This window comes from Carlito syrichta, unplaced genomic scaffold (assembly GCF_000164805.1).
Source record: "Carlito syrichta isolate Samal-C Ts95f unplaced genomic scaffold, Tarsius_syrichta-2.0.1 Scaffold314361, whole genome shotgun sequence".
Taxonomy (NCBI): Eukaryota; Metazoa; Chordata; class Mammalia; order Primates; family Tarsiidae; genus Carlito; species Carlito syrichta.
In genome coordinates this window covers 183,734-197,112 of record NW_007258457.1, presented here as the reverse complement: position 1 = coordinate 197,112, position 13,379 = coordinate 183,734, and positions in this window count along the sequence as shown.

The following is a 13,379-nucleotide window of genomic DNA, read 5'->3' as shown; positions in this document are numbered from 1 at the left end:
TGGATCACCAAGGATATCTTTTCTAATTGGTCTCACAAACAAGATTTTGTTATTCCTTGATAAATCTTCTGCTCCTTTTCCAGCTTAAATCCTCATAAAAAATAATGCTTAGGTTATATACTTTCTCCCAAATATAACTTTATTTATTCAGCCCTATGACCAGAGTATCATTGGATCAATGAAGTGTAAATATAAAAATACTTTCTTGAATGTGCTGCATGTTTGGAGCAGTGAACAGAGACAAGGATGGGAAAGGTTTTTAAAGAGAGGTTAGCCTAAATATGCTGTTGTCAACACATGGAACACAGTGACTAAAGACACAGTTGTGCATCCCTGACCTGCAACTATGTTCAGTGACGATGATGAAGAACAAAGTAGTGATATTGAACAAACCTGTGTGTGTTAAGTGAGAAAAAAATAATGTCTGACCTTCTTATATATGCAAAAATATATTCAGAGCTCATCGGTAGGCTAGAAGAAAGTGTATTTCAAAGAAGATTTTAGTATTGATAAGGAGGCTTCAATTGTTCATTCATTGACTGATGGTGAAATAGCCAAAATGGTTCTGGATCAAGATGATCATGAAGTTGACAATGAAGATGACATTGTTAACACTGTAGGAAAAGTGCCTGTGATGACATAGTGAAAATGTATGCGAGCTTATTGAAAAACTAGTGTAGTCTGCTTTTAAAACAGATGAAATTATACAGAAGAAATCATGTCTCTGTATAAAATCAAAGCGACATCTAGACAAAAACTCTTGTTAATGAGGCAGATGACTCTGGAGGAAACATTTAAAATGCTATGCATCGGACTGTCTCCTCGTCCATAGAAGACACACTTTCTGGTCCTTCAACTACTTCTGATGTTTCTTCTCACCTAAAAGAATAAAATGCTGTGCACAGTAACTTTTAATCAAAATGCAGCCTCATAGATTGAGGTTGAATGTCTCCCATTTCTTTTTTTTTGATACTGTTGTTTAACGGCTGACACAGGTACTGAACACATTGTTTCTTAAGTGTATAAATAGTATATCATTTTTAAATTTTGAAGTACTTAGTGAATAAGTATAAGAAAGTGATTGCTTATTAACAGTGCAGTTGTCCCACAATATGCATGGAGAATTGGTTCCAGGATCCTCTTATATGTGTCAGAATACACACACACTTAAGTCCTGCAGTCTGCCCTACAAAACTTGCAAATATGAAACGCCCACCCTTCATAACATGTGCTTTGCATCCCTTGAATACTGTATTCTTAATCTGCCTGCAGTTGAAAAACAACAGAGTACAAGTAGACCTGTGTAATTCAAACTTGGGGTTGAAGGGTCAAGTGCATATAAATTCAGAGTCAGAAATGAAAATGATGCCATAAAACCACAGAGTGTTCCCATGGTTGGCTAAGATACCTTTGCTTTCTGATGATTTAATGAACATAGATGCTGTTTCATATATGAAATTATTAAAAATATATACAATTATCTTTAGGTTATGGTATAAAGTATATATAATAAGTAAAAAGTATATTTAAACTTGGGTCCCATCCCAAAGATAACTCATTATGTACAAGCGAATATCCCAAAATCTAAAAAAAATCTGACATTCCTACTTCTGGTCTCAAGCATTTTGAATAAGGGAGACTCAACCTGCACCACATTATCTAGCAATCACATTTCTTAGTATGTACTCAAAGAAATGGAATATGTGTGTTGAAGAGATATCTGCACTCTTATATTCACTGCAACATTATTCACAATTCTAAATGTGAAATCAACCTAAGTATCCACTAAGGAATAAAAGGCTATGAGAAGCCGGGCATGGTTACTCATGCTTATAATCCTAGCACTTTGGGAGGTGGAGACAAGAGGATTGCCTGAGCCCAGGTTCAAAACCAGCCTGGGCAAGCTGGCAAGACCTCATCTCTACAAAAATAAAAAAATTAGCTGGGTGTGGTAGCATGAGCCTGTGGTTCCAGCTACTTGGAAGGCTGAGGTAAAAGGATAGCCTGAGCACAGCAGGTCAAGCTGCGGTGGCCATGGGCATATTACTGCACTTCAGTCTGCGCAACAGGATGTGACTCTAACTCAAAACAAACAAACAAACAAACAAAACAACAACTAAAAGGCTTTGGAGGATGGAAGATGTGCTATATATGTATATAAAATGAAATGCTATTCAGCTTTAAAAAAGAAAAAAATCCTGTCATTTGAAACACCATGGAGAAACTGGGTAGAAGTGAAATAAACCAAGAACAGAAAGACAAATATTGCATAACCTCACTGATATGTGGAATCTAAATAAGTTGAACTCATAAAAGTAGAGACTAGAATAATGGTTACCAGAATTTGAAGAAAGGGAAGGTTGGGGAGATATTGGTCAAAGGCTACAAAATTTTAGTTATGTAGGAGTAATACGTTTTTTGGGTTTTGGGGGTTTTTTGCTTGTTTGTTTTTTGAGTTAGAGTCTTACTCTGTCGCCCAGTCTGGGGCTCAGTGGAGCACTGACAGCCACCCCAGCATTGACTTGCTGAGTGCCAGTGATCCTTCTGCCTCAGCCTTCCAAGTAGCTGAAACTACAGGCGCACACTACCATCTCTGGCTAATTTTTTATTTATTGTAGAGACAAGGTTTTGTCAAGTTGCCTGGATTGATCTCGAACATGCGGGCTCAGGCAATCCACTCGCCTTGGCCTCCCAAAGTGCTGGGATTACAGGATGAGCCACCAAGCCTGGCTGGAGTAATAAGTTTAATAAATATATTGTACAACATGGAGACTACAGTTAATAATAATATATTGTATTCTTAAAAAATATTAAGAAAGTAAACTTTAAGGATTTTCCAAATGAAAAAGTATGTGTGGGGGAACTTCTGGGAAGATGGCAGCAGAGCCAGTCAGACTATATGAGTCCCAGTATGAGTGAGTGAGAGTATGAACAATTTTGCATATGTGCCTGTGAGTAAGTAGACATGTGAGTGGCTGACTGAGTGGGGACTAGGAAACGAGTGGCCAGGGCTCTCCTGGTGAAGCGGCTGGTGTCACAGATGCTCTACTTGGACTCTAGCATTCCCCAGGCACCGAAGCTGAGTACTATCTTTTTTAAATCAGCAAAGCCTTTCCTAGGAAGAAGCTGCCAAGAGTGACTGCTGGCTCCAGGGTCTGCTTCACCACTGCAGTGCGTGGCTGGACACTGGCAGCAAAGGCTGTGGAGGAAGTACTGTGAGAGAGCCAGAGGCAGAGCCCCACTGGAGAATATGAAAGAAGCACTCTATCTCCATCTTGAAAAATGGGCAAGGAATTGCTCCAACATGCTCATCATGAACCAACAGACCTAATCTCTGTGACAGCAGGGTAACTACTCAGGGGTTGATCAAGACCCAGCAGGAATATACCAAAAGCACAAACTCCGGAGGGACAGGATGAGTGCTGAGTCTCAGGTACCCCACATCTTTTTTTTTTTTTAGTTGGAGTCTCACTCTGTCACCCAGACTGGAGTGTACTGGCCGCTCCCGGCCACCGCAGCCTCGACCTGCTGGGCTCCGGCGATCCTTTCGCCTCAGCCTTCCAAGTATCCGGAATTATAGGCATGCACTACCACACCCAGCTGATTTTTTGATTTATTGTAGAGATGAGGTCTCGCTGTCCAGGCAGGTCTCGAACCCGTGGGCTCAGGCAATCCACTCACCTCAGCCTCCCAAAAGCACGGGATTACAGGCTGAGCCACTGAGCCCGGCTTGGTACCCCACATCTTACAGTGATTCAGTCATGGAACAAAGGGTGTGACAAGAGAAGGATGAGGAAGACCCCCAAGAGATCAGCAGTGAGTCTGAGGTTGATTCAGTCCCTTCTTCCCCCACAGTCCTCTGAATAGCAGACCCACATGTCTGGGCATGACTGAGAAGGTTGAACTGAGGCAGAACCTGGATATCAGTCACAATGTGAGGACTCTACTCCAGGATAAACCTGGCTGGGACACCCCCCCACCAGCAATTGGGGAAGAGAAAATCCCATACCTCCCCACCAGAGAAGATCCCCCTGAAAATCTGAGAGTGGAAGGGGAGGATTAAAGTCTTATCCACTCTTACTGCCTCCTCCTCCTTCCCCAGGCAGGATACTGGGAAGATTGTGCATTGGGCCACAGCTCTGCAGGAGACAACAGAGGGGCTTACTTGAGAAAAGCTGAGAGGAACAATTTCAGAACCTGCCATAGAGGGCAGGTTGTTTTGGGGGTTTTTCTTTCTTTTTTTATTTTTTTTATTTTTTTTTTTCTTTATCCTTTGTGCACAAATGTGCATGTGAGAGCTTGGTTTGGATTCTCCCACCCATGTTTCTTTCTTCTTTTTCTTTCTTCTTCTTTCATGTTTTGTTTTCTAATTATGTATGTACATGAATGATTAACTGCTCATCTCTCAGATTTGTGGCTTGTGTTATTCTTTTGTTCTCTTTTTTTTTTTTAGTTTAATGTGTGTATGAATGTATGTGTGAGGGTTCAGTTTGAATTCCTTTTTTTATTTTCTTTTTTCATTTTGAGTTGTGTGTGTGTGTATGTGTTTGCTTTTCTTTTTTTTTTCTTTTATACTAGTTTTACTTAGATTTTTTTCAGTCTGTTTTGGTTTTAGTGTGTGTGTGTGTGTGTGTGTGTGTGTGTGTGTGCGCGCGTTTAATTGTATTTTGCTTTGGTTTCTGCTTCTGCTTTTCTGTGTTTTTTAAAATTTTTGTTTGTCTTTGTTCATTCTACTTTGCTCTGTTCTCCTCATTGCTGTTAATGTATCTTGGACTCAGGGAGTACACACTCATACTCACTGCATCATCCCTGAGGAGTGGATCTCAGGGAACCCATAACACAATTATTGCAATTTGCAAGTAGTTTCTGAATCTTAGCTGTCCATCCTCCACCTTATTTGACTCTCAAAACTATAAGAGACAGCAAAACATTCCACCAACAGCCCTGTTTCAAAATAGAACAAATTCAGAGCCCTGATAAGGGAAGAAAAGAGGGTTGAGCAAACATCAGAAGTGAAAGGCTCTCCCTCTGCCACTGAATAACAGAGGTAAAGAGAAAAGAAAAAGATCTATCACAAATGAGGAAACATCAATGGAAAAACACAGGTAATTCCCAGTGTAACAAAGAGGAAATATCTGAAAATTCAGATCTCAGAGCCCAAAAAATAGAAGTCATCAATGACTGGGCCCAGAATACAACAGAACATGAAAGAACTAAATGCACACTGAAAAGACATAGAATGGTAAACTGTATAAAAAACCATGACCCAATAATTTGCTGCATCAGGAAACTCATCTCACCACAAGGAACACACACAGACTCAAAGTTAGTGAATGGAAAATGAATTACCAGGTGAATGGACCACAAAAGAAGGCAGTTCTTGTGATCTGAACATTAGACAAAACAAACTTTAAGCTATCAAAAATTTAGAAAGGTACAGAAGGACACTACATAATGATAAAACGTTCAATCCATCAACAAGAAAGATCCATTCTAACCATATATGCACCCATGCAGAAGCACCAGTGTTTATAAAGTAACAACTAAGTAAACTAAAAAAAAAAATTGACTCTAACACTATTATACCTGGGTACTTAATTACCCTGCTAACAACCCTAATTGGAGCATTGAGGCAAAAAATCAAAAAGAGATCTAGAACCTCAACTTTCACTTGCCCAAATGGACTTAAAAGATACTCATCACCATATGGAATATACTCCAAGATCAATCACAACCTCAGCCATAAATCAAGCATAAACAAATTTCATAAGATCAAAATATTGCCATGTACATTCTCAGACCACAAGGGAGTAAAAATAAACATCAATGCAAACAAAACTCCACCAACCCCCACAAGGACATGGACACTAAACAGAATGATATTGAATGATGACTAGAACAGCACAGATATAAAACAAAAATTAAAAGATTCCTGGAAACAAATGAAAATGAAGAAACATCTTACCAAAACCTCTGTGATGCCTGAAAATAGTTCTAAAATGGGAATTTATATCTCTATGAACACACATCAAGAAAATGGAAAGATCACAAGTTAACAGCCTAACAAATCATCTAAGGGAATTGAAAAGACAAGATTACCAAAACCCTAACTTTAGCAGAAAAATTCAGATCACCAAGGCAAAAGGTCAAATATAGGAAATAGAAGACCAAAATATTATAGAAAAAAATCGACAAAACGAAAAGCTGGTTCTTTGAAAGAATAGACAAGACTGATGGGCCCCTAGCCAGAATGACCAAGAAAGAGAGAGAAAAAGCCCAAATAAACACTCTCAGAAATACAAAAGATCAAAGCACAACCAATCCTGAAGAAATACAAAAGACTATCAGAGACTACTACACAACCCTCTACAGAAACAAATTGAAATGGCAGATTTACGACATCATACAACCTCCAACGGTTGAAACAAGAAGACATTGAGACACTAAATAGACCAATAACAACCCAGGAAATTGACTCCGTCATAAGAAAACTACCAAGAAAAAAGCCCTGGACCAGATAGCTTTCTAGCAGAATTTCACAAAATGTACAAGGAGGAGTTGATACCAATCCTACTGACAGTATTCCAGGCAATTGAGAAAATATGAAATTCTCCCCAAATCATTTTATGAAGCTACATCACACTAATACTCAAGCCAGATAAAGATCCAATTAAAAAAGAGAACCACAGAGCAATATCCCTAATAAACATAAATGCAAAAATTCTCAACAAGATTCTAGCAAATCGGGTCCAACAACACTCAAAAAACATCCACTATGACCCAGTGGTCTTCATCCCTGGAATGCAGGGCTGGTTCAACATCCATAATCCCATAAATTTCAAGTCTAAATGGATCAAAGACCTTAGCATAAAACCTCAAACTATAAGAATCTTAGAACACACAGGAGACGCCTTTACAGAAATTGGAGTAGGCAACCAATTCCTGATCAAAACCCCAGGAGTTCATGCCATAAGAGATAAGATAGACAAATGAAAACTCATTAAACTGAAAGCTTCTGCAAAGCAAAAGAAACCATCAAGAGAGTGGGGAGACTGACCACAGATTAGGAAAAAATATTTGCCAACTGTATATGCGACAGAGGCCTAACTTCCAGGATCTACAAGGAACTCAAACATGCCAAAAGAAAATAAAGAGCCCCATTAAAAAGTGGTCAAAAGACATGAATAAACATTTCTTAAAAGAAGATATATAGGCAGCCAACAGACACATGAAAAAGTGCTCAGTCTCACTAGTCATCAGAGAAATACAATTAAAACCTCATTGAGATGCCACCTAGCCCCAGTAAGAATGGCCATCATTAATAAAACAAACAACAACAGATGCTGATGAGGATGTGAGAAAAGGGAATGCTTTTACACTGCTGGTGGGAATGAAAACTGGGTCAACCTCTGTGGAAAACAGTGGGCGATTTCTAAAAGAACTAGAAATTGGCCTTCCATATGACCCAGCAATTCCCCTACTGGGAATATACCTGGAGGAACTCAAATCATTATACAAAAAAGATACCTGCACATGCATGTTTATTGCAGCACTATTCACAAAAGCAAGAACATGGAATCAACCATGCTGCCCATCGAAATTGGACTGGATAAAAAAATGTGGTACATATACATGATGGAATATTATGTAACCATAAAGAAGAACAAACATATGGACTTCACAGCAACTTGGGTGGATTTAGAGTCAATAATACTCAGTGATCTATCACAGAAACAAAGAACTGAGTACCACAAGTTTTCACTCATAAGCAGATCCTGAATATTTACCATAATACTATAAGAAAGGAATTGGCAGTAGTAGGGTACTACCAGGGTGGAGGTGGGGGAACACAAAATCAGTAAGGGTACCTAGTCTCAAACCAGGCAAAGTAGGGACCAGAGGGAAGCACAAACTTTACCCGTACAATGTTCACTTGTGTACCTAATCCTGAATTGTACCCCACATCCTTAAAATGAAAAAAAAAGAAAAAGTATGGGCAGCAATGCATAGGCTAATTAGATAAGTTTAGCCATTCCATTATGTACACATATTTCAAAACAATATGTTGTACATAATAAATATATAAAATGTTTATTTATTATTTGAAGAAAAGGGTAAAAAATATAAAATCAAGGCTTCTGAGTATTATGGCTGAGGGACGAAGAGTATTCAAACTGGTCTTGCTCCAACCTGTGTTCCTTGTAGAAGCCCAACGCATCAAAAAGAAAAGGGCGCCACTAAGTTGTTGCTGGGATAATTTTTTTTTTTTTGAGTTGGAGTCTCACCGTCACCCAGACTGGAGTGCAGTGACACACTCCTGGTCACCGCAGCCTTGACCTGCTGGACTCTGGCGATCCTTCCTCCTCAGCCTTCCAAGTAGCTGGAACTACAGGCGCATGCTACCACGCCCTGCTAATTTTTGATTTATTGTAGAGACAAGGTCTTGCCAAGTTGCCTGGACGGGTCTCGAACCCACGAGTTCAGGTAATCCACTTGCCTCAGCCTCCCAAAATGCTGGGATTACAGACTGAGTCACCAAGCCCAGCCAGTTTTCTATAACTAAGGTAACTGTGTAACTTATTATCCAAGCTGAGTTTTCCAAACTGAGAATACAAAAAAGTGCTAAAATAATTCAAATCTATATAATTTTATGTATTTGTTTTAAAAATGTGTATCTATGAACATTAGAGCAAAATAAACAAATGTTTCTTATAATTGTATCTGAATATTAAATACTTAAAGAGAATTTTTATTCTTGCTACATATCTATTGAATTTAAATAGTTCCTTACTGTTATCTAAGCTAATACTGTATCACTAGTATTTTGATAAAATATTTTTTTCAAATTTCAAAAAAAAAGTCATCTTTAGCAAAGTAAATAAATGGATAGCATAAATCTAATGTATATCAAAAGGTTCATAAAATATGCAAAAGTATTGCTGAGAATTATGCAAAAGTATATGCATACTAAACATACAGAAATATATTTAAATAAATAGAAAAAATGATTACAGAAAGAATTAAAATGCAAAAGATGTCAGTACTACCAACGTGATTCCAAAGCACTGTAGAAAACCATGATAATACAGTATTATTGGCACAGGCCTGAAAAGGGTTGACTAATTAAACATAAAAGGCAGTCCAGACACAAAACCTACATGTATGGAAATTCACCGTGACTGGTATCACTGTCAAATGGTAGCGATGAACACTTCAGTTTATAGTGGTTGGATAGCTAGTGCTTCGTGAGGAAAAATTATGCTATACGTTATTTCAACAACAAAAAGTACATAGTTCATGATTATAGCCAAGTTTTATAGAACACTTGCCTTGAGCCAGAAGTTGTACTGAACCCCTTACCTTTTTTAATGCCCATACCTGCCTTTTGATTAAACTACTATTTCAGATGAGATCTGGAGCATTCAGGGTGGTATGACCATAGACTTAGCTACTATTTCAGCTCCTGTTTTAAAAATTAAATTAGTGCTTACAGAAAACTCAGGTATGTCATGTAAGAGCCAGGATCAAAACATTGGCTCTCTTTTCCTGAATACATGTATTGAAACTCCTTACTGGTTTTGATTTTTTTTTCATTGAGAAACTTTAATAATAACCAAACTAACAAATAGACAATAATGAGGACATTTCAAAAGTTACAATGTCACCATGTTCAGAATTCAATTAAACATGAACACAAGTGAGTATTATAAATTGAAACATATGGCAATCCAATGAGACAAGAAATATTTTATAGATATTAATTTTTAAAAGATCTTATAAACACCTGAACTGCATGAAAAGGATGTTTAGTAATATCTAATTAAACACTTTCATTTTTATTGAGAACTGTTGAGCCTCTGGTTACTAGAGACCTAACATCCAAATGTACATATTTTAATATAGGGAAACTTAAAGAAAGAAACTAACAATGTGAAAACAACTAAAAAAAAAAATCCTATTTTATTGTAATGGAAAATTGGCTGAATATTGACTTTTCATCTTATAGGCAAAGTTTATCTTATAGGCAAAGTTTCTCAGAGAAACTTTGTAAAGCTTGTTTGTCATAAGGGACCTTTAATAGCAAAACCTGGAAAATGTTACCTATTATTAGTTCAAACCATTGTATGTACCTGTCTTTATATCACTGCCAGGATAGTCTGTCAGTGTTTCCATTTCATTTAGGAATCAGCCACAACATTTTGCTTTGGGCTAAAACCCGGCATGTGAGTCTAACATTGGTTTTATTTTTCCTTAAATAAATTTTGAAATACTTCTCAGCTAAGCCATTTTAGTTAGAATTGAACATAAATAAATGTAACTGACTCCAGATGCGTTTGGTGCCCACTGAGAAACAACAGAAAAAATGTGTTTTCTTTAAAAAGTAAAAAATAAATCTGAAAGAAATGACCAATGTGTGCCCTCACTCCATATGAACCAGGTGTCTTAATTTAAATTTGTGCTCACTTTTAAATTATTCAGAAGTGACATGAAATTTACCTCTTCTGGTACATTTGTAGTAACTCAGAATTTTTAGATGCTTCTCATAACATTTATTGAGTTCAAAATTTTAAATAAAATTAATATACCAACAATACTTGAGTTTGAGTAATGTGGTATTATATATACATAAAATTGGAAGACCCTAAAGCCATCCTTGCCTAATAAATCTGGTAAAGATCACCCCTGTTCTCCTCGCTTTCAAATATATCATAGAACCATTGCTGTATGTTGATTCAGACTTGGAGAAATGCGCCCAGCAGGTTGGCAGGATAAAAGCTTTCCTGTTTATTCAACAATGTGCCTCCGTAGGGTGTTCAGTGGTAATCAGACTGGCAGGCCTTACATGGTGCATAAATATTTCATTTTCGAAATCCACTGAACATGCCTGGCAAAATGGAAAAAGTGAGACGGACCACCAGCAGACCTCAGACACACCTTGAACTATGTTAGACACAACTGAGACAGCCTTTCCAGGTGTCACACAGCACCTTCATTTGCATATTTTCCTAGCATTGTTGCAGCCATCATTACTCTGGCTTCTAATCAAAGCAACTGAGTGTGTCGCAGCACTTAGTCGTTATACACTGATGAGTTTCCCCACTTTTCAACAGTTTAGGGGTTCAGGCTTGGGAGGAACTCCAAGCCTGCTGGGAATAGCTATCTTTAATCTTCAGTTCAGAATTCCAAAGGAGTCACCGACAGATGCAACACATTGCTGAATCCTCAAAGCACTGATCTAACTTCCTAAACAAATTATTTTCAGGTTCAGTGAGAGAACTTTACTGGGTAAAGAGAGGAAAAGGAGAAACAAAAAGATTATTGTGGAACCAGGCCTATAAGAACATTGAATTTGCAGTTAGATAATGTAAACGTGGTCTCCCACCTGTCCTTTCTTGGGAAACTCAGCTTCTAAACTCAACTTCCACATGTGAATAACAATAATATCTTCTTTTTAAAATAAAATTGGAAATTTCGAGTAACATAATATAGTTGAAATACATTACAGAATGGTAAGACACACACAAGTGAAAAGGTTATTTTTAACAGACAATAACAGGTAATAAATATTAAGAAGACTACTTGTTATGAATATTAACTTGATAAGGTGGTATAGTGTTACAACAAGGTGCAAATACGATCCCTACCATGAACTATCTGTGCAACCCCAGGAAAGACACAACTTCCATGAGTCTCAAAGTCCTTAACTGGAAAAGTGGTTACCATGTTTTCTCCCAATAGGGTTGTTGTGAGAAATAAGTAAGGTAGTGCTCAGAGAAGCATGCCAGTAAATGCTAGGAGAATTTACTAATGTTGAAGCCAAGACTCACATAATACCTTCGAGAACATATTTCTCAGTTTGGATTGGATTCAGCTGTCTGAAGTTTAAGCAAATAGGCAGTCATCATTCCTCACATAACAAGAAATCCAAAGACAGGCACTCCAGAGCTGTGATGTGGCCTCTTGATGGGATTAGGGTGGCAGATTCCTTCCATTTTTTCATCTGGCCCTCTTGGTGTGTAGCTTTTGTTCTCCTAGACACGGGATGATTGTTCCAATTTCAGGTGTTTTATCCACATTTCAGGCAGAAAGAAGATAAAAAGCAAATAGCCAAAAGCTACTGCCAACTGAATATTTCTTTTCATCATTGAAACAATGACTTTTTTGAGCCCCATAGGGGACACTATCTGTAACCCAACAACTAGACCTGGGCCAAATGGCTACTCCCAGTTTTCAGGTAGTCTAAGAAGGTGAATATTTCAACAGCACACATTATGATACTGGATAAAATTATGGTTTTTCAAAAAAGGCATTAGGCAACAGGTCGAGACTGCAGTGGCCACGAGCATGCCACTTCACTCCAACCTGGGCAACAGAGTGAGACTCCAACTTAAAAAAAAAAAAGGCATTGGGAGAGATTGAATATTGTGTAGACATCCATCAGAGTTAGCCGCATACTCAAAAGTTAGAGAAATGCCTGTGCTATCTTGAATGTTTAAATTTCATATATGGCAGGCTCCCGAACTAAGTGATAGCCTCCCTGAAAGCAGGCTCTAGCTTTGTTTCTTTGCTTAAAAGTGCCACACCATGCTACAGAAGTTAGTGTACACTATAGAAACAAAATAAATATTATGCTTAATAGTTCAGGTTAAAATGAAAAAAATATCTGTAAATTGGCCAGACATAGTAGTTGATTCTTGTAATTCTAGCACTTTGGGAGGCCAAGGCAGGAGGATTGTTTGCTCCCAGGAGTTCAAGACCAGCATGGGAAACATAGTGAGACTTTGTCTTCATACAAAACAACAGCAACAAAAAAAATTAACACACACCTATAGTCCTATACTAGCTACTTGGGAGGCTGAGGAAGGAGGATCACTTTAGTCTAGGAGTTTGAGACTGTGGTGAGCCATAATCATGCCACTGTACTCCAGTCTAGGCAACAGAGTGAGACCCTGATTCCAAAAAACAACAACAACAAAGAAATAGTATTAGTAAGTTAAATATTTGGTGAATTATCCAGCTTCTTAACTATTTCTTCTTTCTTTCTATGTTTTCCTTCATAGGTTGCTAAACTGTTCTCAGAGTTATCACTCACAGATGAAGCATGACACTTGTATTTTTTCAGGGCTTCTATATGGAAAGATTTTGTGATTGAGTAATTCTCCAAACAGGAAATTGTATTACAGTGGCACTTCTATAACTATAGACCTTATATGCATCAAAGTGTTTCTTTACAGCTCCCCAAAGTATAATAACTGTGGATTTATTTTTGGCCTTTATAAATGTCTAAGAGAACATAGCCTTATTAAACTTCTTTTCTTCCTTCAGAACTTTAGCCCACTGAACCAGAAAAATACCAGATCTAGAGTATTATTTTTTAG